General features: G+C 48.1%; 1 long non-coding RNA gene across 2 annotated transcripts; it reads right to left on the reverse strand.

Annotated features, from left to right (window-relative positions):
• Window positions 1-491: 491 nt before the first annotated feature.
• LOC123793354 (uncharacterized) lies at window positions 492-9,848 on the reverse strand. Of its 2 annotated transcripts, XR_006779921.2 has the most exons (3): window positions 9,410-9,848; window positions 8,822-9,290; window positions 492-6,670 (listed from the first exon to the last, which is right to left on the reverse strand). It is a non-coding gene; the product is annotated as an uncharacterized LOC123793354 (long non-coding RNA). The 2 variants fall into 2 exon arrangements; XR_015726458.1 differs by lacking the exon at window positions 9,410-9,848 and having other exon boundaries at window positions 8,822-9,368.
• Between the last annotated feature and the right edge of the window lie 205 nt (window positions 9,849-10,053).

The raw sequence follows: 10,053 nt of genomic DNA on the forward strand, positions 1-10,053 counted from the left end.
ACAGTGTGTATTTTATAGGATCGTTGTGAGAAATGATTAAAATAATATGTGAACAGCATTTAGCACAGTGCTTGGCTCATTGAAATAGTCAATAAACCAGATCTTCTGCATCACCCTATAGTTATGTTTAGAAAAGGTTATGCATAAAATCAGGTCAAATGTAATGCCAAAAATATATTTAGAGTGCTGTGAAAATACTATTGGCCCGCTGTTTCTTGAGTGTGTGGCTGATTTTTTAATTGATGATTATAGTGCCTGAAACACTCAAAGATAATTTGTCTGCTCTATCTCATCTTGCAATGTCCCAGTCATCCTCCCCTTTGATTTTTTGAATCCCCAGCCTAAGCTAGAGTGGCTTCCAAGAAACAGCAAGGACAGGACCACTGCTTCTCCAGTAGAGATGGGATTTTGAAAACCTTATAGGCACTGCAAAACGCACCTCATTGTAACTCCCTACCATCCCACCTCCTCCGTACATGTACTTGCCCGTATAGGTATTCATTTGTTTATTTAGCATAGTGAGGTAAAACATCTTTTCTGATATATAACAAGACTTACGAAATGTTTCGTACTTGTGTCACCAAAAGTAACATCAATGTTTCCATTGTTCCGGTGAAGTGTGTTTATTGCTTATGATAGCAGCTGGGAAATAGGAGTGGGTAGGGTAAATGATCTAAGGAATATTTTGCCACCAAGAAATTAATCAAAAATATTTGGGGTTTATGGGGTAACAATGAGCAGAAATAAAAATAACAATGGTGTGTTTGGTCTATGACTTGAGTTAAAGTCTGATTGGGTTAATCTTTTTTTGTTGTTCTGGGGTTGACTAACATTTTTAACTTCTCAAGTTCCTTATCGCTAACCATAAAAGTGAAAAAGGGATTTTGTCCATCGTTTATTGTGATGCACTATATTTTACTGTTTATTATGAATAGTCAAATTGTTAAGAGTGTAAAATTATTGTGGAGATTGGAGATCATAATCTCTTAAGTAGTAGGAAGATCCTAGGTTCTGACATTATAAGCTGGACACTTCCGTCATCTATGTGCCCCCCTCCTCCAACCACCACATACACGTCTCCCTTCTGTTTCCCTCACCACACGCAGTCTCCAAGCTATTTATTAAGAAACATTAAAATGTGTCCAGTACCTGATGAACCCTGATCATCACCCTAAAAATGCTGCATGATCCATGACCCTAGAAGTGCTCTGATACAGTACAAAATGATGGTAGTGATGATTTAAAAAAGATAAAGATGAAATTTCTGCTATGGAATTCTTTTCCATATCTAATGTGTTGAGAGAAAATTAGAAATGAATTAGAATTAATCTGAGATTTAACTCATGCCAATTCAATAGATTTTAATATCTTTGGCCTTTGATTTTTGTGAACAGAGGTTTTAATTATACCATTTGATCAACAGGCATTTATTGGGGGCGCCTGGGTGGCGCAGTCGTTAAGCATCTGCCTTCGGCTCAGGGCGTGATCCAGGAGTCCTGGGATCGAGCCCCACATCAGGCTCCTCTGCTGGGAAGCCTGCTTCTTCCTCTCCCACTCCCCTGCTTGTGTTCCCTCTCTCCCTGGCTGTCTGTCTCTGTCAAATAAATAAATAAAATCTTAAAAGGGGGGGGCATTTATTGAACGCCTACTATTTAGCAAGTATGGTTCCAGGCTCCAACAAAAAGCTTTAAAGAAAATGACCCCCAGATCCTAACTCACAGTAACACATCCCACATGGTAATTGACAAAGGAGTAATACAGACAAAAAATAAGTTTTCAGGTATGAGTGCCCAGAAATGAAATTTAAAAAGCAAAAAGGGAGAGAATTGTCAAAGTAGAATTATCTCTAAGAGACGTTGGAAGAAGTTGGAAAGGAAAAGGAATCACAGAGGGGTGGGAATGGGACAACTCTTCTGTGGAGGAAGACATCCTTCTACTGGATTCTAATCTGAAAATGCAGGATGACAATGAAGGTGCTCTCCAACCATGAAAGGAACAGAAATCACCAGAAAATACTGCCGAGCCAATAACAATAGGATATAGCACAAGAAAAATAAGTACCTTTGTTTGGACAGATGCCGAAAGGACCTCACATTAACACATAAACTCTACACAGCACTGTATCTATGTTCTTCCAGAACACATAATTTGACAATGGGGGCAGTGCCAGCCTCAGGCAAAAGGAGCTTCCAAGCTGAGAGTAGTAAACTGAACTGAGGTTTATCACTTTGGTGGTCATAACGCCAAGGGTAGAGCTGCCTGGGATGAAAGGAGTGTGTTCACGACCCGTCTGGGATATCCTGCTTGTAGTGGGCTTTGTTAAAATGTTCACAGTCCCTCTGTTGCTGTGAAGAGACATATTCCAATGTTGCATGCTTTGCTTATCGGCCCTGATACCTTTATTGTTCATACAAGCACTCCATATTTATGAATACAAATGGTTTACAAGTAGACTGGATAAAACAACTTTTCACGTCTGGAAGAGTAAACACTAGAAACAATCTGAAGCCTTAATTCAAAAGAGGGGACAAATAGAGTATAATCCAGGAGCAGCCAGAATTCTGGGGAGAGCCTACTGAGGTGGAGAAGGGCCAAAGGAAAAGGAGGAAATGAGGATGGCAGGAAATAAGGGGAAAGTAAAGGGATGTGAAGAGAGAGACTTTCTCCCATCCACGAAGTTGTGTGGATAGCTCTCCCTAACCCTCTGTTCCTCGTTCTCTGACAAGGCATTGCATGGCAAGAGAGTGTCCAGCAGAGACTTGGGGTTGCCAGTTGCTCCAGCCACTGTGGCCTCATCTCTCCACCTCCATGGTGGCACCTCACCCAGATTCCTTTCTTGTCAAACTTGTTTCCAATCACCCAAGCCCTCTAGTCTACGACCTCTTGGTCAAACTGTCTGTTACCCAGGACACAAATAGATTGAGAGTGTCAGATAACATGGTAATTTTGTGGGGGAGAAGACAGTTTGAGTGAGCACTGCAATACCCTTTATCTTATCCCTTTCCCCAGCTACCTGCACCTTTAATAGTAAATGCCCTTTCCCCACCTATGTTTCTCTGTGTCTCTAAGTCACTGTAGGGCAACCGAGTGTGACTCATATCTCTTTTTATTTGTTTTGATGCGTTCTTTCCCTCTGGGGAGCTAACTGGTTGAAAATTTGAGTCAATTCTATTTTTCCAAGGGAAGTGGGGTAACACGAAGTTGGGTGATGACAAACTTGGGTTGTGTTGCTCTATGGTAATCACATAAAATACTGTGTGCTCTGAAGTTAGAGCACTGACACTACTTGAAGTGGTGAATATCCTGGAACCACATCTTACACTAGAACTGACTAATATTCAACTAATGCAAATATGTGTGTTCACCCCATGCTTGATGCCTGCTGAGGCTCTGAAACCTTGTTCCCTGAATGTCCCTGTTGCCATCCTCTACCTCCCGCCAGAAAGTCTCACCATCACTGTACAGGCTGCAAGCACACTAGAGAAGAAGTGGTTTTGGAAGAAGCCAGGACATGACTGTGAGAGGAATGGAATGATCCACAGCTCACACCAGATGCACATGCCACCACAACCAGTTCTCACACCCCTGAGCACAAAGATTTGGGTAAATGTTCTCAGGAAAAATTATGCTGCTCCGGTAAGCAGGTCAGAGATAGAGTCCAAGGTGGGGTGGGGAGCAGGGGTGTTACCTGCTCAAGAAATCCTTACCAAGAGGTTATTATGGGCTAGGCACTGTGTTTTGAGTAAAGCAGCTATTTTGGCTAGAAATAAACCAATCTGCTTAAGTACAAGAATTATTCTGCAGGCTGGTTGGCAACTCCTGAAAGCTTTATATAACATTACATCTTTCTCTTGCTAGCGCCTTCTTTATCTCTTTTCTTGAATGAGGGATAGGGGAAGGGAGAGGTTAGATAGAGGGAGTGAGAGATTTGGAAACGGAATCACCTTTCTATTCAGGGATTTGCCGAGCACCGCGAGTTGCTAATGTTTCCAGGTGAGGGCAGAAGAACTCAGGAGGTGCGCTATCTTCAATTCTTTCCCAGTTGTTATCTTTTCATAAGTTCTGTATATTTGACTGGGCAAGTGGGTGTAGGCAGTACTTAGATTTAAAGAAAGAAATAAGTCAGAGTGGGAAACAGGCAGGGTCCAGGAGAGAGGAGTCGGGGTGCGACCTGGGCTCCGCGTTTCGGCAGGACCTTGCTTCTGGGCTGAGCCCCGGGGCCAGGCACCCCCACCCCCCGCGCTTTGCGCCGCCCACCTTGCGCCTCCGTTCAGGCTCCAGCCTGGCTTGCAAAGCTCCGGCTGCACTCACTACCCACCCAGCCTTTCCTCGCAGGGTCCATCCAAAGCGCCTGGGCTGGCGGCCGATCCCCGGAGTCTACTGATCAGCTTGGGTTCTCGACCTTGTGGGCGGCCTCTCCTTCTAGAACTTCAGCTACTCTCACTAACTTTGTTAAGATACGAAAGGCTGTTCCAGACCTTTCTGTGTACCTCAAGTGTAAAACGAAAGGAAATTCGCTTGGGTTAGAAAGCTTAAACATCAGGTTACTCAAGGAGAACGGCTGGTTCGATAACCCCCATCTCCCCGCCTCCACCTAACCTCAGCCTCCGGCAGCCGAATGGTCCCTAGGAAGTGGATGCCAGAAGGGTCTGTGCATTGGGCCGGGGACATTGCCAGGTCAGCTCTAGGCGCAGAGCTCGCTATAGGTCCTCTCTCCCAGGATCGGATAGATGATTCATTTTTATATGTAACGTTTTACCCCGCTCTATAGCTCCGGCTGGTTAATGTTCAACCCCAGGGCTTCGAGAGGCAGCTCTAGGGAGGCAGGCAGGGATGACCCATTCAAGGTATATGGCCGCTCGGGAAGGAAGGCACAGAAGCCCGAGAGAGGGTGAGGAGGGATGTGGCGGGGAGTGGTGGGGGGCGCTCCTCCGGCCTGGGCCTCCCTAGGCCGACTCTGAGACTGCGGAGAAACCAGTGGGTCCGCGGCCCCGTCCCCGGCAGGCGTCCCCGGGGCGCAGGCAAGAGGCCCTGCTCAGCCTGGGCCGCGACCGCCCACGACGCCGCAGCCTGGGCCGAGAGCGGCGCGTGCGGGGGCGACAAGAGCGCGGACGCAAGGGCGGCCGCGTCGCCCCAGAACGACCTCGGGGGTGGCTCTGTGCTGCCCCAGCGACCCGGCTGCGATGCCAGCCTGGAGCTTCGCGCTGGGGACGCCGGAGGGAGGTGGGCGGGCGCGCGGCGGCAGCTGAGGATTAGATTCCGGGGTTGTCGTCCCAGGGGACGTGCAAAAACTAGTGCGGAGACACGAAAGGGGTCCTCGGAGGTGCGTGGGTTGCCTTCTGGGCCGCCACTTCTCCGGGTGCCTCCGAAAATACTGTCAGGGTAATGCGAAGCAGCACGTCTTGCCACCGTCCTTCTCCTTTGTTGCCGGGCCAAAAAAAATGAACACTAAGATAAAACAGCTGTTCTGGTCAGTAGAAGGCGGTAGGACACGATTGCGCCCGAGCCGCTGCTCAGGGGCTTCAGTGAGGCCCAAGGCGAAGCTACCCTTGGGGGCAAGTTCAGGTGGAACGGCGGGACCCTGGGTCCTTCTGAGAGTTGGACCGCGTGGCTCCCGCGGAATCCATGGGTCCAGAAGGTCCTGGCCAGATGTCCAGACTGCCATCCCCTGGAGCCGGGCCATTGACAAGGTGGGGGTTAGCGGGATGCTGCACGGGGAAAAGGGGGTTCCGGGCTGGGGAGGAGAGCTTCACGCCATGGAGCAGCAGCCGAGAATTCGCAGGCGAGACTTTTTCGCTTGTTTTTCTTTTCTTTTCCTTTCTTTCGTTCTTTCTTTCTTCTTTCTTTCTTTCTTTCTTTCTTTCTTTCTTTCTTTCTTTCTTTCTTTCTTTCTCTGTCAAAGAAACAAACAAGACCCTGCCTCATCAGATAAAAGTGGCTCCTAAGATTTCACGGATTTTAAGCGAGGGCTGGAGGGGCTGAGGTTAGTAGAATACTGTGAATGAACATTGCCTGAGGCCCGCAGAAGAAGGGTTTTATTTTACTTTCTTATGTTTGGTATTATATGATTTTCTAACAAAGTGACCCGTCGTCTGTAGCCTTGGGCTCTGGCAGGCAAAACCCCTTCCTTGGCCCTGGGGATGGTCTGCAAGATCTCTACCTCCGTCCACTCAGCAACCCCCACCCGGTGCCCGCACACGGCAGCGTGAAATCAGACATGCCCGTCGTCAACCAAACGCAAGCAGCCACGTTAAGTGACGCCAGGGAAGGCCCCGCTAGTCCATCCCGGAGGACAGAGGAAGATACCATCAAGCTTCAGCTGGGGGCGGCAACCCTCCCCAGATACCCAGAGAAGCAGAGTTGAGGGGGCTGTTGACGCAAGCAGAATGGGGAAAGAGCCCAGGAACTGGATTGCCACTAATCTGGGATTCAAGTCCCATTCGATATGCTGCCCCACTCACTGCCTTCTCAGGGACAGCTGAGACGGTTCTAGGTATCATCTCGCCGGAGCGAGGAAGATAAAGGTTCCTGCTCAGGTCTGCGTGCGACGGGGTCCAGCGCTGCTGCAAACTGTCGTCGAAGACAGAAAGGTTTTGCTACTTCTGGACAGAGGAAACATTGGTAGAGAGAGTCCTGGGGGGGTGGTGTCTAAGCATAAGGCGACCGTTTTCTAAGTTGATAAAAAAGAAAACAAAAACAAAAAAACAAGAACAAACAAAAAACTTTGGTATGGATAAAGAAGACAGGAGAGGGAGAAGATGGGGGGACAGGGCAAGGTGGAGGGAGGGGAGCACCTTAAACATTTTTTTCAGAAAGAACAGAACTAGGTCTGGAAAGATCCATCAAAGTCAGAGAGTGCAGACATACACCCTGCTCGGGGAGGACCCAATGAGTCTCAACTTCTCTTAGCCCTTCAGAGAGAAGAAAAAAAAAAAAATGCAATCCTTCACACAGCCCTCCAAAAATAAACACTTTTACCATACATTTATTAAATGTTCTTAAATGTTTTTCAAAAAGAATTTATATAGTTCTTTTAGGCATTTTTTGACTGAGTAATTTAAGCTTCAACTATCTCCTGTTTTCCACAGTTCAGCTATCTCCTGTTTGCCACTGAATGTTAATACATTGTTACAGAAGAAGTAGCAATGATTTTTTAAAGGCAATTAAGTAGAATTAAATACATCTTCAGTGGCATAGTGTATGTTTTCCAGGCCTTCTCTATTCTTCAAACAAAATCTAAAATCAACATTTACATAAAACGCATAAAATCCTCAGCAAGAAGTGAATGAAGTTACTCATCCCAAGCACAATAAATTCTGGATTCTATCTTTTCAGAATGTCAACAATGAGAAGGCCTCCCTTCGTGGGGTGCGGGGGGGGGGGGGGTAGGGGGGTTGGGAACCAGGGTGATAAATAAACTTTTAAGATTAGAGTAAAATTTCTCTGGTTTCATCTGCTAAAACCTGAAAAGGAAAATTAGTTATGTGTCTAAAATAAGGTTTCTATGTAACACATTATTATTATTTTTTAAATCTCTTCTTCAATTATCACTTTCTCAAGTTCAGTTAAAATGCAATTGTCAGATTAGGGACGCTGGGGGAGGAAGGGTAGTTTTAAAAAATTCTTTCTGAAAATCTGCTACAAGAAACTTCTCCCATTTACTTCTCCTCCCTCGATCACCCACGTTTCTTGCTTCCCCATGTGCTTAGATTAACTGCTGCTTGCGGGGGGGGGGGGGGGGAGGGGGCGGGGGCGTTAATAAATCAATCAATAGGGACTCTATATTCATAAAGGCCTGTGATCTGATTACATCCCCCCCTTTTTTGTCCCTCTCTAAAAAAATTTACCTCGGCGAGCCAGAGACTCTCAGTGTAGCCCGCGTCGACGGAGAGCTGCGGGCGGGAGGCTAGGGAGCCCCGGCGACGGCGGCGAAGGCGCCCGTGGATTAGGATGTGGATTGCAGGACAGACCTTTGTTTGGTCACATTCGCGACGCGGGGACGCGGGGGGGGGGGGGGGCGGTTTATCCTCCTTCGACAATGCTCCAGGTTTTTATAGACTCGTCTTAAAAAGAGTTCGCTGCTCTTCACAGGGTTAATTTATGGGGCTTTCGAGGAATACTGGGACTTTTAAGATGCTCTTCATTTCCCCCCAATTATTTTTGTTGTTGTTACACTCCTAAAGGCCCTCCCGGGTTTCAGCACCTCACAGGACAACGGTGGGGGTGGAAGAAAGAGCAGGGCCGGGACGCGAAGGGGAGGATTTGCCTCCTAATCAAACCGCCTACACGGCTCAGGTTGCCCAACATAGTTTCTAAAATTAAATTTCTAACCAAGTTATGGGCAGTAAAACGCAGATATAGGAACTGGAAGGAAACTGAGACAAACGTGGGCCACATACACCTTTTCCCAGGTCTCCACCAATTTGAATTCGCTCTTAGGGGAATGAAGAGTTTGAGGCCTTAGGAATTTTAAAAGTTTAAAAACCGAGGACAGGCGGGAGAAAGGCTTAGAGTAACAGGTGAGGGGTGACTGGGGGAGAGAGGAGGAGAAAGTCCTTAGACCGCAAATTGTCGGTGCGGGGTTCCTGGCCCAGTACCCCAGCCCCTCTGGGCGCGCAGAGGTGGGCGGCAGAGGGCTGAGGCCTACGGGGCCTGGGCTCCTGGGGGCCCGACCTCTGCTCGCCATCTTTGATCCCAAGCGGAGGAGGTTGGTGTTCATGCTATAGATTACCTTAAAGGTTCCCTTAAGCACTTTAATACACAACTAGCTCAGAAATCATTAAGAGACCTAGAGAAGGAGAAAAAATACCCTCACACTCACCGGTAATAAGTGTTGACATGCAGCAAAAATCGATTGAGTGGAACCGAGGTGGTGGCAGTAGCGATGGCTGAAGGGGGGACCCGCGTGGGAGCGGGAGGGGCGAGAGGACCGACTCCACTGGCTCGGGAACTAGGCTTTTCTCACTTGAAGGGAAAAAGAGGGGCGGAAAAGGGTCGGCGGGCGAGCGGGATGGGTGTGGGGAACAAGAGGGGTGAAGAGGGTAATTCGTCCTTCTGGAAGTCCAGGGAAAGGAGCTGAGGTGGGAGAAAGGGCTTCTCATCAGTCCCGAGTCTCCGCCCCCAGCCCGCACCACTCTTTAGTTGGGGATGAGACAACTCTTCCCAAACCTCGACTTCCATTTTTGTTTTCTGCAGATTGATTGATTGCCTCGAAATAGAGTTCTATTTCAGCCAGCAAACTAGGCCGAGGTCCGCCTCCTGTATCCAGCTCTCCCAAGTCACTCTTGGACCTGCAGGAGATGCAAATCCTCCCAGCAGGTCTTGTTAGCGTGTCCAGCCCCCATCCCCAAATCCCCTCTCCCAGTCCCCTCCCTCCCCTCCCTCGCCGCCCCTCCCCTCCCCCCCATACCGGGCGGAGCTCGGGGAGGCCCGGACTGCTGGCCTCCGCGGCTCCAGAAGCCAAAGTCCGCCCGTGGGGACCGTTTTCCTCTCCACTGCTCTCAAGTGAACAACAAGGATGGAGGTGACCCTCGACCAAAGGGCTTTTATCTGCCCCCCACTGCCGCGTGATCCCTCCGCAGGTTAGAGGCAGAGCTTAAAAAAGAAAGAAAGAAAGAAAGTTAATGTGCATTGAGCACTGATCTTAAATCGGGGACATTATCTGCCATCTCTTTAAGTGGCAGCAGCAGTCCGAGACAGAACAAAGACTCAGTGTCTGAGCTTCAAAAGCTTGTAGGTAAAGTTTTAGCCAGATAAAAGTAACCTAAGCGCAAAAACACAGGTTTTCTCGGCTCAGAGAAAACTGCTGGCTACTTTTCGCTCCCTATTCCCCGGGGTTGTGTTTGTCCTCCCCCACTGGGGGGAGGAGGGTGACCAGAATAGCAAAGGACCTCAGAATTTACCCTTTACACCGCCCTCCCCCAGCGCTTCGGTAATGAATTCCTTCGGACTAAGTCGTATTTGCTACGATTTGTTACGAAATCAAATTTCACATTAAAAAAAAAAAAAACGCTGAAAACCACCAACAAAGGAAGAGCGGGTGCTTAAAGTTCT

Source organism: Ursus americanus, chromosome 13 (genome assembly GCF_024610735.1).
Source record: "Ursus americanus isolate L20-20 chromosome 13, mUrsAme1.1.p, whole genome shotgun sequence".
Classification (NCBI taxonomy): Eukaryota; Metazoa; Chordata; class Mammalia; order Carnivora; family Ursidae; genus Ursus; species Ursus americanus.